Source organism: Syngnathoides biaculeatus, chromosome 12 (assembly GCF_019802595.1).
Source record: "Syngnathoides biaculeatus isolate LvHL_M chromosome 12, ASM1980259v1, whole genome shotgun sequence".
NCBI lineage: Eukaryota > Metazoa > Chordata > Actinopteri > Syngnathiformes > Syngnathidae > Syngnathoides > Syngnathoides biaculeatus.
In genome coordinates this window covers 12848284-12867233 of record NC_084651.1, presented here as the reverse complement: position 1 = coordinate 12867233, position 18950 = coordinate 12848284, and the positions used below count along the sequence as shown (strand labels likewise).

Here is an 18950-nt window from a genome sequence, read left to right as displayed (position 1 = left end):
ACTATTTGGCAAGCAATAGAACCCTACACTCATATAAGAGCGACTAAAAAAAATACCCCCTTGAATCAGGTATAACTTAGTAAACAATGATGTTATAAATGCTTTACCAATTGTTTAACAAAAACAGTGCATGAGTCCACACTTCCAGATGATCAATAATGGCATTGACATCAATAAAAGGCATCGCACATCCTTAGTCGTTTACAGATTGAGAAAACTAAATGTGAGCTCACTATTTGATGAGCAGTAAGCTGCTAATGACGAACTTGTGCACTGAACAAGGACCACCTTTCAAAAAGTAAACTATAGTATCGGATAGAAATTGGTTAGTAATTACATTTTCAATCCCCTAGTAATTATTGAGATGCAGCAACACTGGGTGAGGGCAGTATTTAGCATGCTTGACATCAATAGGTGCATGAATCATAAAATTACACAGGTGTGTGTTGGCTTACTATCAAACATATTTAAGCATTTGACACACTGGATGGATACAGTAGATAGATGGTGGGCTCCAGGTTGAAAGTACCACTGAACTTTAAATGGAGGGGGGGTGGGGGGTCACTACTCAGCAAGCAACACGTCAAACACTATTCTGCCTGACAACTATCTATTAAATTCAATTAAGAAGTATTGCATAACTATGAATATGCCATTACGGTCTTCTCACATGGGAACATGCATGGAATGCCATAAGTAAAAAAAGTAATAGCGCAGGGAAATGTAGTATTATCGTAGACTTTATCGGAAGTTTCATTGAAAGGGGGTGTGATTTAAATGCGAGTGTGAGGAAGGTGTTGAAATGAGCTCACGCGTAAATCACGGAGTTCTCAATTGGGCACACAGTGTAAGACTATGTCCAGCACACACTTCCTCCCCGGTCAACTTTTACCACCACGTCGAGGGGTGTAATGCTTACGGACCACATAAATGGTAACTGATGCAAACAAGAAATCATCAACATATGTGAGGCTTTAATTGGAAATCCTATAAGGCACTTCCATGTTTTCTTTAATTAAGGCCTTTTTTTCTTTTGGCAGTAGGGGAATCCTACAACTTTTACACCCATGAAGGATTTTTGGGAACCGCAATACTACAGCAAGCCTAAGGTTTGGCCATTGGTGCTGTTTTTGAGGTAGCAGTGGATATAAAAAGTCTACACACCTCTGCTCGAATGCCATTTTTTTTGTGATATACACCGGTTTATTAAAATAAAGATTGTGAGCTGGGTGCGCCGTGTGGTCTTCAAAGTACATATTATATAATGCAAGTATTACGAACTGCATCACTAATCCATCTTGAATGCATTTAAACATCAAAATGATTGTGACACTTTTGCTACATGTTTGGAGATGAAGGAAGTAGTTTGTGTGCTTGATGTGTGAGATCAAAAGGCAGACATCATACGGGCTGTCATCAAATCCATATTTTCTTTTCATTCCGTCTGCCGTTGCGCAAACACCAGGACCTTGACCAGACTTTGTGGGTTAAGATAAGATTTTGGAGACGACCCCCTCTCACCCACGGCTCAGTCCAAGAGGGCTGACAGTCATAACCACGCCGGGTGCTCGCGACCCCCACAGTTTGGTCTGCAATGACATCCCACTGACAGAGGCACAGAGAAGCCATTCATCCCTCTCCGTGAACAAACCACACACTTGTCAGAGGAAAACGATGATGATTTTTGGCCTCCTCTTGCATGTTCACCTCGAACTCACTTGCTTTTATAAGAGCTCTGGATCAGGTTTTTCTGTGGTGGACTTCAAGTGGGGGTCTAATATTAGACTATGACTCGATACAGCGTGAAGTAAACTCAGCCAGTGAGCGCTTCATTAGGTGTTAGAGTTCGGTCTGGAATGGATCAGTTGCCAAACTATGAAATTAAGTGCAGATCTTGGACACTGACGGAGTTTTTATGATTTCGATTTTTTTTCCACAACAACAATTAGGAGGTACTCCGTGTTGACAAAAGTGTAGACTCGTAGCCTTATTAAGCAGTTTCTCTAAAATGTGGCATTTATGATTCAAGAATTACACCAGACAACATCCAACCGATTTCTGTACCGCTTATCCTCATGAGGGCCAGGTCTAGTTATCTATGCACGAGAGGCGGGATACACCTTAAACTGGTCTCCAGCCAATCACTGGGCACATAGAAACAAACACCCATTCGCACCCGCATTCACACTTAATGTCAAAAATGTCCTCTGCCGCTTTAAAGGCACCAAATGAAGCCCTGGCAAAGGATTTGTATGAAGGAAACTCACATCCGTGGGCTCTCATTGGCTACAAAGCATTTGCATTCTATTGTGAAAAAAATTGTGGTTTTATTTACAATGACAGTCTGCCCAATGTCAAAATACTTGCACATGTCCAGATACTTCCGCATGTAATTTCTGAATGGTAAACGGTAATTTTTGTGACACATCTTAAATCAAAGATGAAAGCTGGCACATCTATCACATCCTGATTTTTTTTTTTTTTCTTCAAATTGTGGTCATGTATGAAAACAAATCATTTTAACATCTGGACTAAGCTGTATAATGCATGCCACCACCATGTAACTCGAATTCAATTAATATCAACAATGGACCAAAAAGATGAAACGAAAACTTTAAGGTTTACTGCCAAAGCACAAGCGGATGATTTTAGATAATTCCATTTTGTGCTACAAATTGTATATATATTTTCAAGGGGGGGGGGGGGGCAACAACACTAGCTGAAAGTGGAAAATAGACCATCCTAAGATTCTATGAAATTTTTATCAGGATACATTAATTTACAAATGTTCAGCATCTAAATGAAAATAAAATATCGCGAGTCAGTGATTAGTCTTGCGTATTCAATTACAAGGTAGACTGCTCACATGGTGTAGACGACCACATATGATATATCGTTTGAATTCAAACTGGGCCAGGATATGAAGCATATTCATTGTCACATTTTGCAGAAATACATTAATGTTGTGCAATAAAATAAATTCAAAAGACAAACAATGCATTCAGCAGTTATTGTGATTCCAGGTCTTCCAACGCACAGTGGCATAAACTTAAGGTATTATAAATTGCTAAAATGACCTTGAATAAAATGGAAATTAAAAATTTCCATGTCATGGTCTCGGTGTTACTTAGGTAGTGCTCTCCAGGTCAGTTCTGACTAAATGATGAGCGTTTGGAAAAAGTATTTTGCAGAGACTGTAATATACCATAATTATGATCTGACCTCCGCTAGCAGCCAGAATAAATGAGCACCTGTCAGTGAGAATAAACGTTGCACGTATTGATGCTTACACTTAAAAAGGTTTTTGAACCACACAAGAAAGATCACTTGTTCCTGATCACCATCATATCAGCCCACAAAATGCTAGTCCGGAATCCGCTTGAGGGTTTCTTGGTTAAAGCAGTAATTCGCTGCAATATCTTGAAATACATACCTTTGAAATGCATTCTGCTGTTAGTAGCTTCTCATCACCTACGTGGCATGAAAGACAATGATACGGCACAGCTGTAGGCGCGAGGTAAGATTTTAAACATTCTTACTGTCTAATTTTCTAACATTTGTAACTGTCACACAAGGTTATGAAAATAAACGAGTTCTCAGTTTGGATGGAGTATTGTTTCATCCATCCATTATCTACCGCTTTTCCAGCTCGGGTCGCAGGGGAAGTTGCTTCAGCAGGGATGCCCTAACTTCCCTTTCCCTAGCCACTTCTTCCAGCTTTTCCGGAGGGATCCCGAGGTGTTCCCAACCCAACCGAGAGACATAGTCTCTCCAGCGTGTCCTGGGTTATCCTCGGGGTCTCTCTCCGGTGGGACATGCCTGGAACACCTCACCAGGGAGGCGACCAGGAGGCACCTGAATGAGATGCCCCAGCCACCTCATCTGGCTCCTCTCAATGCGCAGCAGTAGCAGCTCGACACTGAGCGCCTCCCGGATGACAGAGTGTCTCACCCTCTCTCTAAGGGAGAGCCCGGACACCCTGCGGAGGAAACTCATTTCTGCCGCTTGTATCCGGGATCTTGTTTTTTCGGTCACAACCCACAGCTCATGCGCATAGGTGAGGGCAGGAACGTAGATCGACTGGTAAATTGAGAGCTTGGCCTTTCGACTTAGCACCCTCTTTACCACAACGGACCGATACAAAGTCCGCATCACTGCAGACGCTGCACCCATCCGTCTGTTGATCTCCTGCTCCATTCTTCCCTCACTTGTGAAGAAGACCCCAAGATACTTGAACTCCACTTGGGAAGGACTCATCCGCAACCTGGAGAGGACACGCCACCCTTTTCTGACTGAGGACCATAGTCTCGGATTTGGAGGTGCTGATTCTCATCCCAGCTGCTTCACACTCGGCTGCGAATCGTTCCAATGAGAGCTGGAGATCACGGCTTGATGAACCCAACAGAACCACATCATCTGCAAAGAGCAGAGATGTGATCCTGAGGCCACCAAACCGGACACCCTCTACACCTTTTATTGTTTCAAAACTACTTTAATACACACAAAACGTCTAATCTCTCTTCTTGAGTAAACAATCACTTCAGGCCCCTATTTGTGGAAATACAACTTCTCAAAGTATATCACTCTTAAACTAGCCAAGACGGAATCAGCAGCACCTCAACTGGTTGCAGCCAAGTCGTGGACAACTTCATATTGCTTGCAATTACTTCATCAACAATCAGTTCCACAAACTCAACCAGATACTTCACCTAAGTCATTGCGGTACAACTCAACCAAGTCGAGTTCCACAATAGACTTCAAGCAAATCAAGTCATTATTTGGATTAAGCAAGCCAGATATCAAGTCATACATTCTTGCTCCAACTATACCCGTAATTGCGTTAATAAACTAACTACTACCGGTAGTAGTTGTAGTACTAACACATTCACAATCAGTCAAACTCCAATTTATGTGATAAGGGTTATTGAGCGATAAAAAGCTCCACAGTACTTCAAAGGCCAATTTGGGAGATAATGGAAAAAAATGGGAGCTTTGACTAAATGGATCTGAAATGCTTCGTGTCACTGAGTGGCAAGGACGATCTTCTCTTTGTCAAACTCCCTCTTGAATTGCGTGTCACATCCGAGTAAGGTTGATTAACACCTGCTTTCTATTATGTGACTTTCTCATCAACTTCTTTCTCGAGAATGAAGGAGAGAAAAAGTCGGACGCCAAATCACGTCAAGTCAAAGATGTTCCTAAATTAGAAAGCTATTAAAGGAGCGGGGAAGATACACGGCGTGGTGAGGGCCGTCGTTTGTCTTCATTTGAGAGGGGGGTGGGGGGGTCTCCATGATCATCTCCACGGGGGCCGCTAATTGAAAAGGGGCGTCAGATATGCGAATGTTAGCGGCGATTATGATCTATCGCTCTCATCTTGTGGAGCCCTGGGAGTCATTTGTATTCATTAGTGTAGATTCAAATTATGCTTGTGATTAAAATGTGACTCTGGCAGGCAGAGCGACCTCAGACTGGGACAGCCTCCGATGGAACCCCTGCTCCGGGTCAGCGCCTCCAACAGTGGCCTGCTCGCTAGGCATCAGACGTATTTGCGTGGCCACCATCAATCTGTGTCGGATTCCAGTTGAGACGTTACTTTGATGGCTGCGCACCGAGTGAGCTAATAAACCTTAAATCCTGGAAGACAACATCCAAACACCACCCGCTCAAGACTTATGCTCAGTTTATTATTTATCATGGCTGACTAATATCCACCAAGCTCTATTTTCCTTCTCCTCTCCAAATGTCAGCCCGTGATTTGTGTGACATTAAAGATGAGATGGCACTAGTCAAGTAGGTCATTGTCACTGTGACGAACATCGAACATGGCGGCTCACCGGCTGGGCCGCTCCTCCACTTGGCCGCCTGTCACAAAGCGCCCAGTGCTCCTTTATTGGAGTACATGGTAAATTACGTCGATGCGGGCTGTCACCGCATAAAGTGAGGAACTTTATCGGATGCCCGCCGCCAAAGGTCGTATTTTATTGACCTGACATGTCGCTGGCAGGGCCTGGCTGGAAAGGCTGAGGAGGCCGAGGAGGAGGTGGCGGAAAGCTGCTCGAAGCCTGTTTGTGCTGCTTGTGAAAATGTCAAAGAGAAGACTGGAAAATGCTCCTTTGCTTGTCTTTACCATCACGCTGGGAAGACAGTATCCAGGAATGACAATAAGCTGCAGTTTGGCACTGTGATTCTTGGAAAGAGGGACCAAGTAGTTTGCTTCCAACAGTTTGTTGCCACTCTCAGTTGAATTCTACTGTAAAACTACACATTAAACAAAGATAATTACATGTTGTATATTTAATCAAATCGTATAACTTTAAAAGTCTTTTAGCATAACGCCAAATGCAAATGACCATACAAGGGGCCAATTAAACAATAATCGGTCACAGTGACATTGCCACTTAACCAAATTGTTCAACACCTAAGGCACAGCAACACATGTAGACAGACAATCAGCCATTTAATTGTATGTTTGTGTTTCTTTCGGCGTCACCACAGTGTGTCATCTCAGATGAACGCATATATATATATGTTTGGCACAATTTTTACAATGGATGCCCTTCCTGACGCAACCCTTCTCAGAGAGTGGAGGCCCCAGTGGGATACAAACCCACAACCCCTGGTTTACCAAACCAGTGCTCTAACCACTGAGCTACGGGGCCTTAGTCTTGGTGAATATTTAGTTAAACATTTGATCCAAAATATAAACATTTGGTGTTGGAAAAATATGGTAAAGAGGCCAGTATGCTTTCAAGGGCCCTTGAGCAAGACACCAACCCCTCCTAACACTGCTACCAGCTGTGCCACTGTTGAGCTCGTCTCTCATTCTGTCATGTCCTTTGCCCACAAGACTGTGAAAAGTTTGTGTGTGTGTGTGTGTGTGTGTGTGTGTGTGTGTGTGTGTGGTGTGTGTGTGTGTGTGTGTGTGTGTGCATGTCATATATGCAACACGAATGCAGCCAAGTGTGAGAAGAATTACCCCTTGTAGGATTAATATAGTATAATTAGTTTTATTTTTAAAAAAGCATTTAAACGCTGTCATTTTTAACTTTCACTTTTGTTTGGAGTCTGAATTTTGGCCATTAAATGCCACTTAACAGGTTGATTTCCACTTGCCTGGAAATTCCATCTTGCATTCATTCATATTTTTGGAAACTCAAATGATGGTTTACAAATTATTACCAATTATCACCAGTCAAGCAGAGTGTTACAAGGTCCACGGAGGAACCTCAGAGCACTGAGTCACTAGTTTGAAAAGCGTGCTTCTTTTACCCCAGTGCCACGTGCGCCTCCGTCTTAAAAGTCCTGCCGCATGAAAACAGATTTCCCCTCTCAATTATGCATGAGTCACACCCTGAAAATGTCGTGCGCTTCTGCGCAAACACGGGTGGGGGGGGGGGGACATGCAAACCTGCCCGAGTGTTTGTACATGGAAAATGGCCAAGAGCTTCCCTGTGACCTTGCGTCCGCACTTGAGAGGAGTGACAGCCAACATCAATGGCGCTTTTCTGCTAGGTGAAGGGAAACCTCCTAAACATACACAAAAGCGCCCACTCACAGGGCAACCCCCTCGCACACTCCCACGCTCCAGGCCTCTGTAAATGTCAGACCGTGGGAGAGTGGGTTTATCTTGGAGCCGCGTGGTATTTTTACACCTTGCTTCTCTTATACACACACACACACACACGTCTACCAACGCTGCCCCCGGTGAAGGGCAAGCCTTGGCCTTGATGCTTTCACTCAACACCCTGAAGCCCGACACTTGGACATTTGTCATCTTAGCAAACCCCAATGGAATGATTGGTTCTGATGTCAATAATACTCAATGAGCTTGTTGATGTTATCACAGCAATCCTCATTTTATTTTTTTTTTGTGTTATCCTCCCCTCCTCTCAAATTCTCGCTTATCTGTGTTTGTAGAGTGTTTATCTGCCGCTACCATTAGGGCACTCCACTGGGGACTTCCTCCGGCTTATACAAATATATGAATTGAGGCCTTTCCTTGACTTTTGAAAGGTAATATTTTCTTTGTCTGGGTCCGTCTAGACTTGGAAACCTTATGAGAAGTAATTACAATTCATATATGCAAAACATTCCAATTCTTGTAAACAACTGTGGTTACCATGGCGGTTGCTGTTTTAGTTTTTAGTTGAATTAGACATCATGGGAAAACGAGGATGAAGAAACTTTACAATAATCTTATATGCTTCTTTAATTTCTAAATTCATACAACAAATTCTTGTAACTTTTACATAACAATGTAGTCAAGGGCAGCATGACCCAACAGTTGAGAGGTTCTGGATTTTAATTTCAGTTGGAATGTGCGAGGCTGCTTTTTCATGTTTTTTCTGGGTGCTCGAGATTGCTCCCAAATTCCAAAAACATGCTTGTTATATTTATTAAAATTGTCCTAAGGTGTGAATGTGAGTGCGAATGGTTCCTTTATGTGCCCTGTGATTGGTAGTCCAGGATGTATGACACTGCTTGCCCACAATCCGCTGGAATTGGCTCAAGATCACATGTGACACTAACGTGGACTAGTGCTATAAATGATATAATGACAAACAATACCAAAATATATAAATAAATACACATAAATAAATAAAATAGAAAAACAATACCAATATGCAATGACCAGCAAAACTCACTGAAAACACTGATAGGTGGTGATGTCACGAAAGAAATATTAAGCCCACGATTACCAACCTCTTGTCCTCCCTGACAATAAATGTATTTTGAGCACCCTTTTATTCAAATATACACTACGTATGTAGATGTGAATGAAATTTTTTAACTACAGTAATTTACATTAACCCTAGAGTACCCAAAACATCCAATCCAAATCCTCTTTTAAAATTTTATGTACTAGCTAAGTTAATCAATAAGCATTAAAAGAACACAAAAATATCACATTTGGAAAAATGTACTAATTTACTTCTGGTTTAGATAATGAGTCACAGATGACCTAATGGCCCTTAACTACCAAAAAAACAGACACATGTGAGACGTTGGGCTTTAAGGGTAAAAAGAGTAACTGTGGTCTTTGTGTTTCCACAGTGGTATCCTTCATTACACTGGGTCATACGTGACCCCATGGGTTCTCTCGGGTTAATGGTAAGAGACGTTAAATGCTGAACCCATTTGAATTCTGTTGGTAACCAAAACAGCAGCACTGAAGCTGTCACTGATTAATTATGATGTGCCAACAAGTTCCCTGCACAGTATTGAGTATTATCTGGAGAGTGTGGTAAGGAAGTGAAGAAACAGGTCCAAGCGGTGTGGAACAGTTGGCGGAAGGTGTCTGGTGTTCTATGTGACAGAAGAGTCTCTGCTAGGATGAAGGACAAAGTCTATAAAACAGTGGTGAGGTTGACCATGATGTACGGATTAGAAATGGTGACACTGAAGAGACAACAGGAAGCAGAACTGGAGGTAGCAGAAATGAAGATGTTGAGGATCTCACTCAGAGTGACCAGGTTGGATAGGATTAGAAATGAGCTATTTAGAGGGACAGCCAAAGTTGGATGTTTTGGAGACAAGATTCGAGAGAGCAGACTTCGATGGTTTGGACATGTTCAGAGGCGAGAGAGTGAATATATTGGTAGAAGGGAGGTGAGGATGGAGCTCCCAGGCAAAAGAGAGAGAGGAAGACCAAAGAGAAGGTTGATGGATGTGGTGAGGGAAGACATGAGGGCAGTTGGGGTTAGAGAGGAAGATGCATGAGATAGGCTTAGATGGAAAAAGATGACACGCTGTGGCGACCCCTAATCGGGACAAGCCAAAATGAAAAGAAGAAGATGTAAGACAACATTTTTAACAAGAATCAGCATTCCACTAGAGTCTGACATCAAGATCGCTTCACATATTCTGTCAGTTCGTGTCATGTGACTTACTGTATTTCTGTATGTGTTGATGTTCACAACATTATATATGTCCATGCCTCCCCACAATAGATGCCTTATCCCATCTGCACTTGAGTACATTAATTCCCCCCTACCCCAGCAGAAGTAACTTGAGGAACACTGTTTACAATTCTATAAAATATCATGTGATTTGCAACAAAGCATTGCATTGAACTCATGAGTCCAACTCTCTCCGACATAGCTATAAGGATGGTGAAAGTGAGATGAGGTTGTGGGGGGCTACCGGGACCACAACAATGCTTGTCTCCCTCCCTGCTGTTCCATCCAGGAGCCTAAACTACTAATGGCTCCCTAATGTATAAATACCATTCTGTAGACATTAGTCACACTTTCTCTCATTCCGTGACTCAAACGCGTGTGCGCATGCACACATGCACACACACACACTCACGTACACACACACACTCACACAGCCCTGACGATGGGGCATTAGTCACAGTGGTAGCCTTGCCTTGCAGATGGGGGCCAAGACTAGAGGTTGAGGGGTCTAAATTCTCTTCCCCAAACAATACATGTCAAAGAGGCCCATCAGAGGCTTTCTTGAAAGACGTTGTTTGGGGAACAAAGCGGTGGAAGCATGACCACGCCACAGGCTGGTGAAGATAGAGATGTGAATCCCAAAGGAGTGTGTGTGTGTTTTTCTTTTTGTGGTGTCGTACTGTGAATTGTGCTTTATGTCACAGCGTTTAAAAATTTGTTTGTATTGAGGCCCCAAAGTAGTCAACTGCTCACGAGCCATGACATTAGGTACAACTTTCTCATGTAATTCAACTTAAGAGCCTTTTTAACTATCAAGATCATTTTGGGGTATTATTGATTTAACAATGTTGATTATTGTGATCGGAGTGGAACTGCACTGTATAGCACCGATAACTGTTTCTCATACTGTGGCCTTCTTGTGATGCTAAATAAGGACATAAACATATTGGAATCTGAAGTGCATTTCTATACCACTGCACCAAAGTAAAATAATGCAAATTTCATTGTATTTATTTGTATGTTTGTGCTGTGGGTGTGTGAACGTATTTTTAACTTTTGGAGACCTTCCCACAGTTGTCAAGGATCCAGAGGTGACATATTCATCATCTTTATCATTCCACCCACACACGTGATCAATCAAATTTCTTTCGGAGCCGGTTGGACCTGGATTTGCTGGCCAACTGAATCTGAAGTATGGAGTATCCTTTGAAACACTACCATCCCAAAATGTCACATTATGATGCGGAGATATACGTAATCCCTACGGAAACTCAGATTTTCCAATGAAACAAAAATATTAACACACGGTCGCGGTCTCAGTAAGGTACAAAGAAGTATTCCAGTCTATTTAACTCTCAGCATGACACAGAGCCATTAAAATTGGACTACATCAGGCAACCATTTTAAACCCTAAAAGTATTATTGAACCGTGACCACTTGGACTGTGTCACCTTACGTGGCATGTTTCAACTTTTTCCATTTTATTTCCAAACAATGCTCCAGCTAACTTTGGGATTCAAGCATTCTTAAATTGCCTTTTGATTGTGGTCACCCTTACATGCCAACACACTGACATTGAGGACATTAGAGAACATTAATGCCCTGTTTTCATAAAAGGGTCTTGTATGTTTTGGCGCCTCGGTGTTAGGTGGCTTAAGCCGGAATGTGTGTGTGCCTATGTGGAGATCTGACGGTGTGGCTGGAAACTCTAATAACCTGGCGGCACGTGGAGGAGGGATTCCGTGAGAAAACACCTCACCTGGGCTTTCCTCAACATCCTCCGTCCAACATATGCACACGCTCAGCTCTCGGGCTAATACACAGTGACACGCTTGCATGCAGAGCGCAAGAAAGTTGGCGGGGAAGTAAAGGTGAAGATGGCAAACGGCAGGGCAAGAAGAGGTGAGCTCTACTCATAGACTGAATTTGGGTGAATTCAACTGTATTACGTGACAGCATGTATTCGTGCAATCAATTATACTGCCTACAATTTTTGACATCTGGAATGGCCAATGGCTAAATGAGTAATGGCAGTACTGAGGATGTACATTTACAGACACTGTAAGCAGGCTGGAATGAAAGAATCAGTCCTGAATGATGAACTGGGAAGAAAACCCTTGGGTAATAACATCCTGGAGGAGCAAAAAATCCTGACCCATCTCAAACCCCGAAATGATTGGGCGATGAACCCAAACGGGGGCACATCCTGGAAGGTTTGACATGTAGAACGGTGTGACGGTCTGAGCGCTCCCGGTCCTGCAAAGTCTCTTTGTGAGTAATGCGCACGCACGTATATTAATGCGCATGCGCGTAGACTTTGTAAACTTCCGGCTATTCTGAAACATCCCAAGCCATGCTTCAAAGTGGCCATTCGACAACTTGTCGCCGAGTGTTCGTGTTCACTATGGACGTCTCAGAAAGACAAACACAACAAACGTACATATATCTGTATATTTTTTTTCTCAACTTTTGTTTAAAGGGTTAGGTTATAAGGTATGTTAGCTCCCTCTATGTAGAAGAAGGGGAACTATGAGACCTGGAGATTTCCCAGTAAGCGTCTGCTATGTACTCAAGAGTTCCCCTGCTAGTAACGCATGCACATTCATCACAAGGAGACTTTTCAGCACGGGGTAGCGCTCAAACTGTCACAACAGCCAATGACACTACAACTATTCAGGAAAATGAAGTGGTGCAAGAAATCAACGACTAAAGTGAACTAGTAGACATGTAGACAACTGGCCAACGACTGCAGTAACATTTAGTGAGATTTCAATGATGAGACTGAAAGATACCATTACAGTAGAATACATGCCCAATGAGGAAATCCCTCAGTGAGGATGCATGCTGTATGGGTGATTAAACCGACCAATCACAGGCACTACCAATAAAGTCTGACAAGTATTCAATGAAATGACAGCCAATGACAGAACTGAGTTTCTACATTCGCAAATACAGCGAGACATTAGCAACTAAAAACATGAGACAGCCCGAGGCAAGAACACATTGAGTACAGTAATCAAATCCTGGATGAAAACCGATCCATAGGCACATCTCAGTCCCAGATACAGGACTGCATACACATTGGATAACAAAACCAACCATTCAGTGACACTACATATAAGGTTTGCCAAATGCTGAGGGCGCGTTCACTGGTTTGCCAGCCAATGACGGTACTCAGTTTCTACTACCCCCCATTGGGTACATTCAGAAACCCTGTAAAATGGCAGGAACTTGAGAAAAATGTGAAACACAGTACAACGGCAGAATACATGCCAAATGAGGTAATGCAATCCCGGATGGTCATAAAATCTCAGACCATTCCAATGCCCCAAAAACGGGATTTACTACTCATCCTCCACCCTTTCGAGGACCCATACATAGAATTCTAGACTCATGAGTACACAGAAACTTTGCAGTTCCAGGACACTGATGGACCTCCTATTTGTTCAGCTTTTGAAAGAAGTATGAGTAGTATGAGGTTTTTTTTGTTGTTGATTTTTACATTATAGGGTATTATGTAAACACAAATGATTCATTAAAAATAAGCATAGATTCTGGTCCAACATTAAAACTGTAATTTTTACATATTTTCCCCAAAACAATTTACACCATACAATTAATTAAAGACTTCCCGTCTACTCTCAATAATCCCTCTGTCATTTACATTTTTTTATATTTTCACCTATACTTCATAATTGCCATGTTTGAAATCCCATCTTGATAATAGCTTTATTGTTTAATGCCTTTAGGGTGGGCAAAGGGGAATGGGCACTTGACGCTATTAGACACATTTTTCCACTGATTTAGACCTTTCTGTTGTTTACTAGCTCCAAACCCTGGAGTCTACACGGGCTGGAAACTTAAATGAGGAAACCTTTTAATAAGAGAGGTTTTTTTAAAAAAAAAATGAGCCTCTATGCTATTTGATTTCAAAATGTGACACACAAAAAAAATAAGTTTTTGTAGGGATCTTATGGAAATCATCGGTGGTCAGTGGAACAAACTGCATGGGAGTGTGTAGGGTGGCAGACAATGCTGGGGGGGAGTTCGTGGTTGTGCCTCCACCCCCCTTTCCAACACGGGAATTTCAGGGAATCCTGTAGCGGATATAATGATGGATGTTGAACAGAAATGCATTGAGGTAGAAGCGTAACTACTACTACTACTACTACACTAATAGTTTCCATTATGTCACTCAAGTCACCTCTGATCTTGACTGGCAGGATAAACTGTGTCATGGAATATCATGGATCATTCGGCTGTTGATGTCATAGCTAATTAGGCAAAAACCAGCATTCTATTTTTGCTACGATGGATGATTGCCGTGCTCAAACAATCTGACTGATATTTGGGGTAGAGCCTGGGAATAATTATGGGCTGATAGGCCACACTATATACAGTATATCCTGATTTAAGAATACGGAAACACAAGTACACATTTAAGATCAAAAGATGCCGCTGAACTTGAAAGGGAAAGTCCTTAGAGGATAAAACTATAAGCAGATACTGTACAGTACCTATTAATGGCTTACCTGCAAAATAAATGACTGAACATCTGTGAGTTGGTTTGGATCAGTGGTTCTCAAGTGATGGGGTCAGGACGAGAAAGTGGGTCCTGGACAGGTAGGAAAAGATTTTATGGGGTTGTCAGTTGACAAGACTACTAGGGCTGTTAAAGTTAAAGCATTAACTTAATATTAATCACGGAAATATAACATCAGTCATGCATAAACTCTGATTAATCACACGGTTTAATTTGACCTTACCTTAATCGCAAATAGATACCTGAAATGGGGTGGAGGTTGCTAAAAGGTCAGTGATCAGGTCGATGTTTACACCAGTCCAAAAATAAGTGAGGAGACTCCGACTAGTGTGCTTGGTGTTAAACTTTGCTTCAAAAGTCACTTAGATGGAATTTACGGGGGGAAAAACGTCATTTGCATATATTGCATCACCGAAACATACATCAAAGCACAAATTTAAAGAAACCTGTCAAAGAAATGTCGTACAAGAGCAAAAAAAAAAAAAATAGGTTCAAAGATTATGGGTCCCCGTCCAACTCAAAGTTCTGTCAGTGAGTCTCAACCCAGGACAGCTAAGACATGACGAAAGAGCAGCGGCAGTGGATATTTCAGATTTGGGCAATGAACACCTGGGAAGAACGTCGTTTATATGTCACCACTATGGTCATAAAGGTTAACAAAGCAAAAGAAAGTTGCTGAGGGATCCTGATGCAATTCATCACCGTCCTACCAACTGGAGCTTCAATATGGAACGAGTTTTAAAGTGGGAAAGGCAATTCTTTCCCTTAACACTTGGTCTGCCTGAAAGAGCCATTATAGACTGGCTGAACAAAGAAACTATCAACCATGATGAACAAGCAGCAACGCCACTCTCTAAATCCGGTCCCGAGAGCGGAAAGCATGCGAAGCTTGAAACTGATCTCAATGGTTTCCTTAAGGTTTTGGTTGAGGGAACAGCCCACTGTGGGTTTACACTCCAGCAGAAGCACAAAGACCTAAAAAGACAAGAAGTTCCTTCATCCAGGCAAAACCATTTCCCGGTTACACCGGGAATATCAATAGGCAGCTGCAATTGCTGAAGTGGGGGCAGTTGGAATTCGATATTTCACAACTGTGTTTTCCATGAGGAGAACAACTCTAAAGATCGGTGTGATCTTTGCATTTCATTCAAACATGGTAATATTAGTCCGGACGAATATGATACACGTCACCAAGAAAGATGAAGTGAGGCAAGAGACATCCTGTGACACGGAATCGGCGTAAAATGAGAAGTCTGTTTAGTCAATGGATTTGCAAGCTGTGCTGCTCTCCTGAAAAACAAATCTAGCAGCGTGTATTTCAAAATAAAACAGTAGGTCCATAACTTCACCTTCTTCAACTTGAAATCAAAGGAAGAATACAACTGCATTTGGGACGAATCAGACGGTCACCTAAGTATCGAGGTATTTGTACACCTTCAATAACGCCATTTTGAAGGTGTGATCAAAGACCATGCAGTACTCAAAGAGATCGTAGTGTGGAGCGATGTTTGCAGATGTCAGAACTGTGATGTATGTGTGGCAAATGCAAGGAAATGTAGGGTACAAATAACAGAAATGTGTGATAGCATGCATAGTACTATTGAACGTAAAATAGTTCTTCACACCATAAGACTACGTGATCATACTTTAGACTGCAAGACGCAGACCGTCACCTTACCATGCAAAGGTGCTCAAGCATGGTGAGTTTCTGAAAATGAATGGATCTTTCTTCATTAACTTAAGACCAGGCAAAAAAGCTGGAGAACCGACTGTGCATGACTTGTGGGTGCTTCAATTTAGTCATGAAGGGAAGGTCCCTTTCAAGCTTTCCTTCTCTGAGGACTCTGCATGGGAAAAACCGCCACAGAAGGTACAGGTGTCAAATGAGACAAATGCAGAAAGAAGAATGTTTCCATGTGCTCTGCCAGTCAAGGCGAGAACGTTCCAGAACCTCCAGTCAATGAGACAGGTCATGACAGTTGAGTTTCATCATTTCTTTGACAATTTGCCACTTTAATGGCATCAGTCAAGACCCAACAAAGACTTGGAGGTTGAAGTGAACACCCGCTTATACCTCCTCAGCACCATATTTATGTTTTATTATTGTCTGACTTGAAGGTTTAAAATCATTTAAGCAGTGTTGATGAGCTACTTTTTTGCTCCCTTGATGGAAAGCATGAAGCAAAGGTGATCAAATTGGTGTCAATTTTATCGTGCATTGAGGGTAAAGAACAGGATTTTATGGATCCCACAATAGCAGGGACACAAATGATGTCAGCAATATCCATCCAAAAAAAAGCAAAATTATTAGGGTATAATTTAGCCAGGCATTTGGGTCATGGTCTGGATAGTTGAGTCCAGGTTCAGCAAGACAACTTTTGGGTCTTATCAACAACTCGGTGGACTATTATAAAACCATTGCCATGGCACATCATCAATCTTTGTCATTTGGGAGCACAACACGCTGCACAGTCAATATAGCTGACAATCCTTTCCCTGCTCACCTTGGGCTTCCTTCTGTTTATTATTAATTTGGCTATATTTTGTGTCTGTTCTTTTTTTAACCTTTCAATAATGTATGAAGTGTTTTTTTCTGGAATCCACTAGCATATTTGGCACCAATGCTCAGTTTGTATGACTTTTCTTTAAGCCTTCAAGGTGCCCCACCGCACGCTACAAAGTTCTGTCAATATGGGGCATGAAAGACATTTTTGTGATCTTGGAGGAACCATGCCGCGCCATTATTACCCTACCCTACCTACCCCAACCCCAACCACCAAGTATAAAAACACTCTGGCAAGAGGTATTGTTGCCAATTGTTTCTTTCGGCTTTCGTCTACATAAATGAGTCAACTTTCTGGTAGTTGGACAACTATTCCTGTCTTTTCATAATGAAGGCCATTTATTTGACTCAACTGCCTAAACACACTATTGATTGAAGAAATGGGAAAACAAGACTTTCCCATCAGTTTTGTCCCTCTTTAAAAAAAATATTCAACATTGTCCGCGTTGTAATTAGTGCAATTCTAGTTCAAATTATTTTCGCACTTGGGTCCATGAAAGCTTACAATGGGGATATTTCTCCTCTTTGGTGTCAGCGAAATAAAGCAAAAGTGTTTACATCAGGTCGGGGTCACAGGCTGCTGTTATGAGGCCTCTGTTTTCTCTCAGGCCTCTCGCTTCCCAGCTCAACTCTCCTGAAGCCCTGTGGGTGTGTTTTGAGTGGGCTCAGCAGGCCTCCATCACAAAGCCCAATTCTTTCCTGAGTCCAAGACTGCCAGCTGGTGAGAGTGGCCACAGGAAGAAACTGAATTTTTGGGGGTCTTTATCTACTCCTCCCTACTCTGCTTAGCCAAGGAACAGAAAGAGATGCTGGTCTTGGAATAAATCAATAAGCCCAACTGCACTTTTTTTTATCACCCCAGCAGGCTAGCAAGAGTGCTAAACCTCCTCCGCTCAGTAGCAACTCCCTAGAAGAGAATAAAAAGAACACAAAACACAAAGAACTCTGTTCTGGGTTTTCAAGAACCCAAATTAATTGTGGGTCATGTCGTGTGAGTTTTGCAGTAAAGGCCCAAAACGGGACATGGTGGCTCCGGATGGTACCACCATTCCCATGGAAACAAAAACAATCCACCACAAAGGGCCTCAAAAATTCTCAAGCACAGAATGAAGATACAAGATGTGGATGTTAAATGCAGTGTTTCTCATTTTCTTCTTCTTCCTGAAGATGTGCTTCAAAACCTCCTCAGCACCGAGGCCCAGCTGGAGAAGAAGACACGTGGGTTTTGGGTCCCCGCCTCCTACCCAAGTGCTCCAAAAAGCATCAGAACCCCCGACAGTGACGTATCAGTCAGCTGTCATCTTCCTTCCTCCTCAGGTTACAGAAGAAAGACGCTCTGGTGCTCATCACAAACCCATGCAATGCTTCAGAATAATAGCGGAACGTTTCAAGCTGCTCGATATGTGGCTGCGGCCAGGCTGAGAGCAAGAGACACACTGAGCAATGGTGCGATGAGCAAAAAGATGACTTCCTTCAGCTGGTCAAGTGCCAAGAAGGCAAGAGCGTAGCCCCCACCGCTCTGGCTTTTGACCAAATGATGCTTACGTCAGGTCATCTCATCACTGTGTATTAAAATTTATGAAAGATCAGCTGGTGAACCAGATGACAAAATTACAGTGGAATGTGAAAACAATTGGTTGCAGGAAGTTGCTTGATTTGCTAAAAAAGACAAAAAATAACTTCCACTTATAGCTCTCTGGTTATCCTCAAACCTGTATGGTGGCTTAAAAGTATAATGAAAGAAAGACAGTAAAAACAAAACACTTGTGGGTCTGATACTTTAAGCCTGCCACAGACTGAGTGATGTTGCCAAGCCCAACTGAACTCTCGTGCAGTCAAGCCATATATACACATATATATATATATATATATACATATACATGTATATATATATACATATATATATATATATACTACAGTATATATAACGTTTGCATACACT

General features: G+C 42.2%; 1 long non-coding RNA gene across 5 annotated transcripts in view; it reads right to left on the bottom strand.

Annotated features, from left to right (window-relative positions):
• LOC133509352 (uncharacterized) overlaps positions 1-18950 on the bottom strand; it is a 73554-nt gene that overhangs the window by 29152 nt on the left and 25452 nt on the right. Inside the window, exon 5 of one of the 5 annotated variants that reach the window (XR_009797296.1) lies at positions 14435-14517. The exons of the other annotated variants lie outside the window; for them this stretch is intronic. This is a non-coding gene — a long non-coding RNA (uncharacterized LOC133509352). The remainder of the gene's footprint in view (positions 1-14434; positions 14518-18950) is intronic. 5 annotated transcript variants of the gene reach the window in all.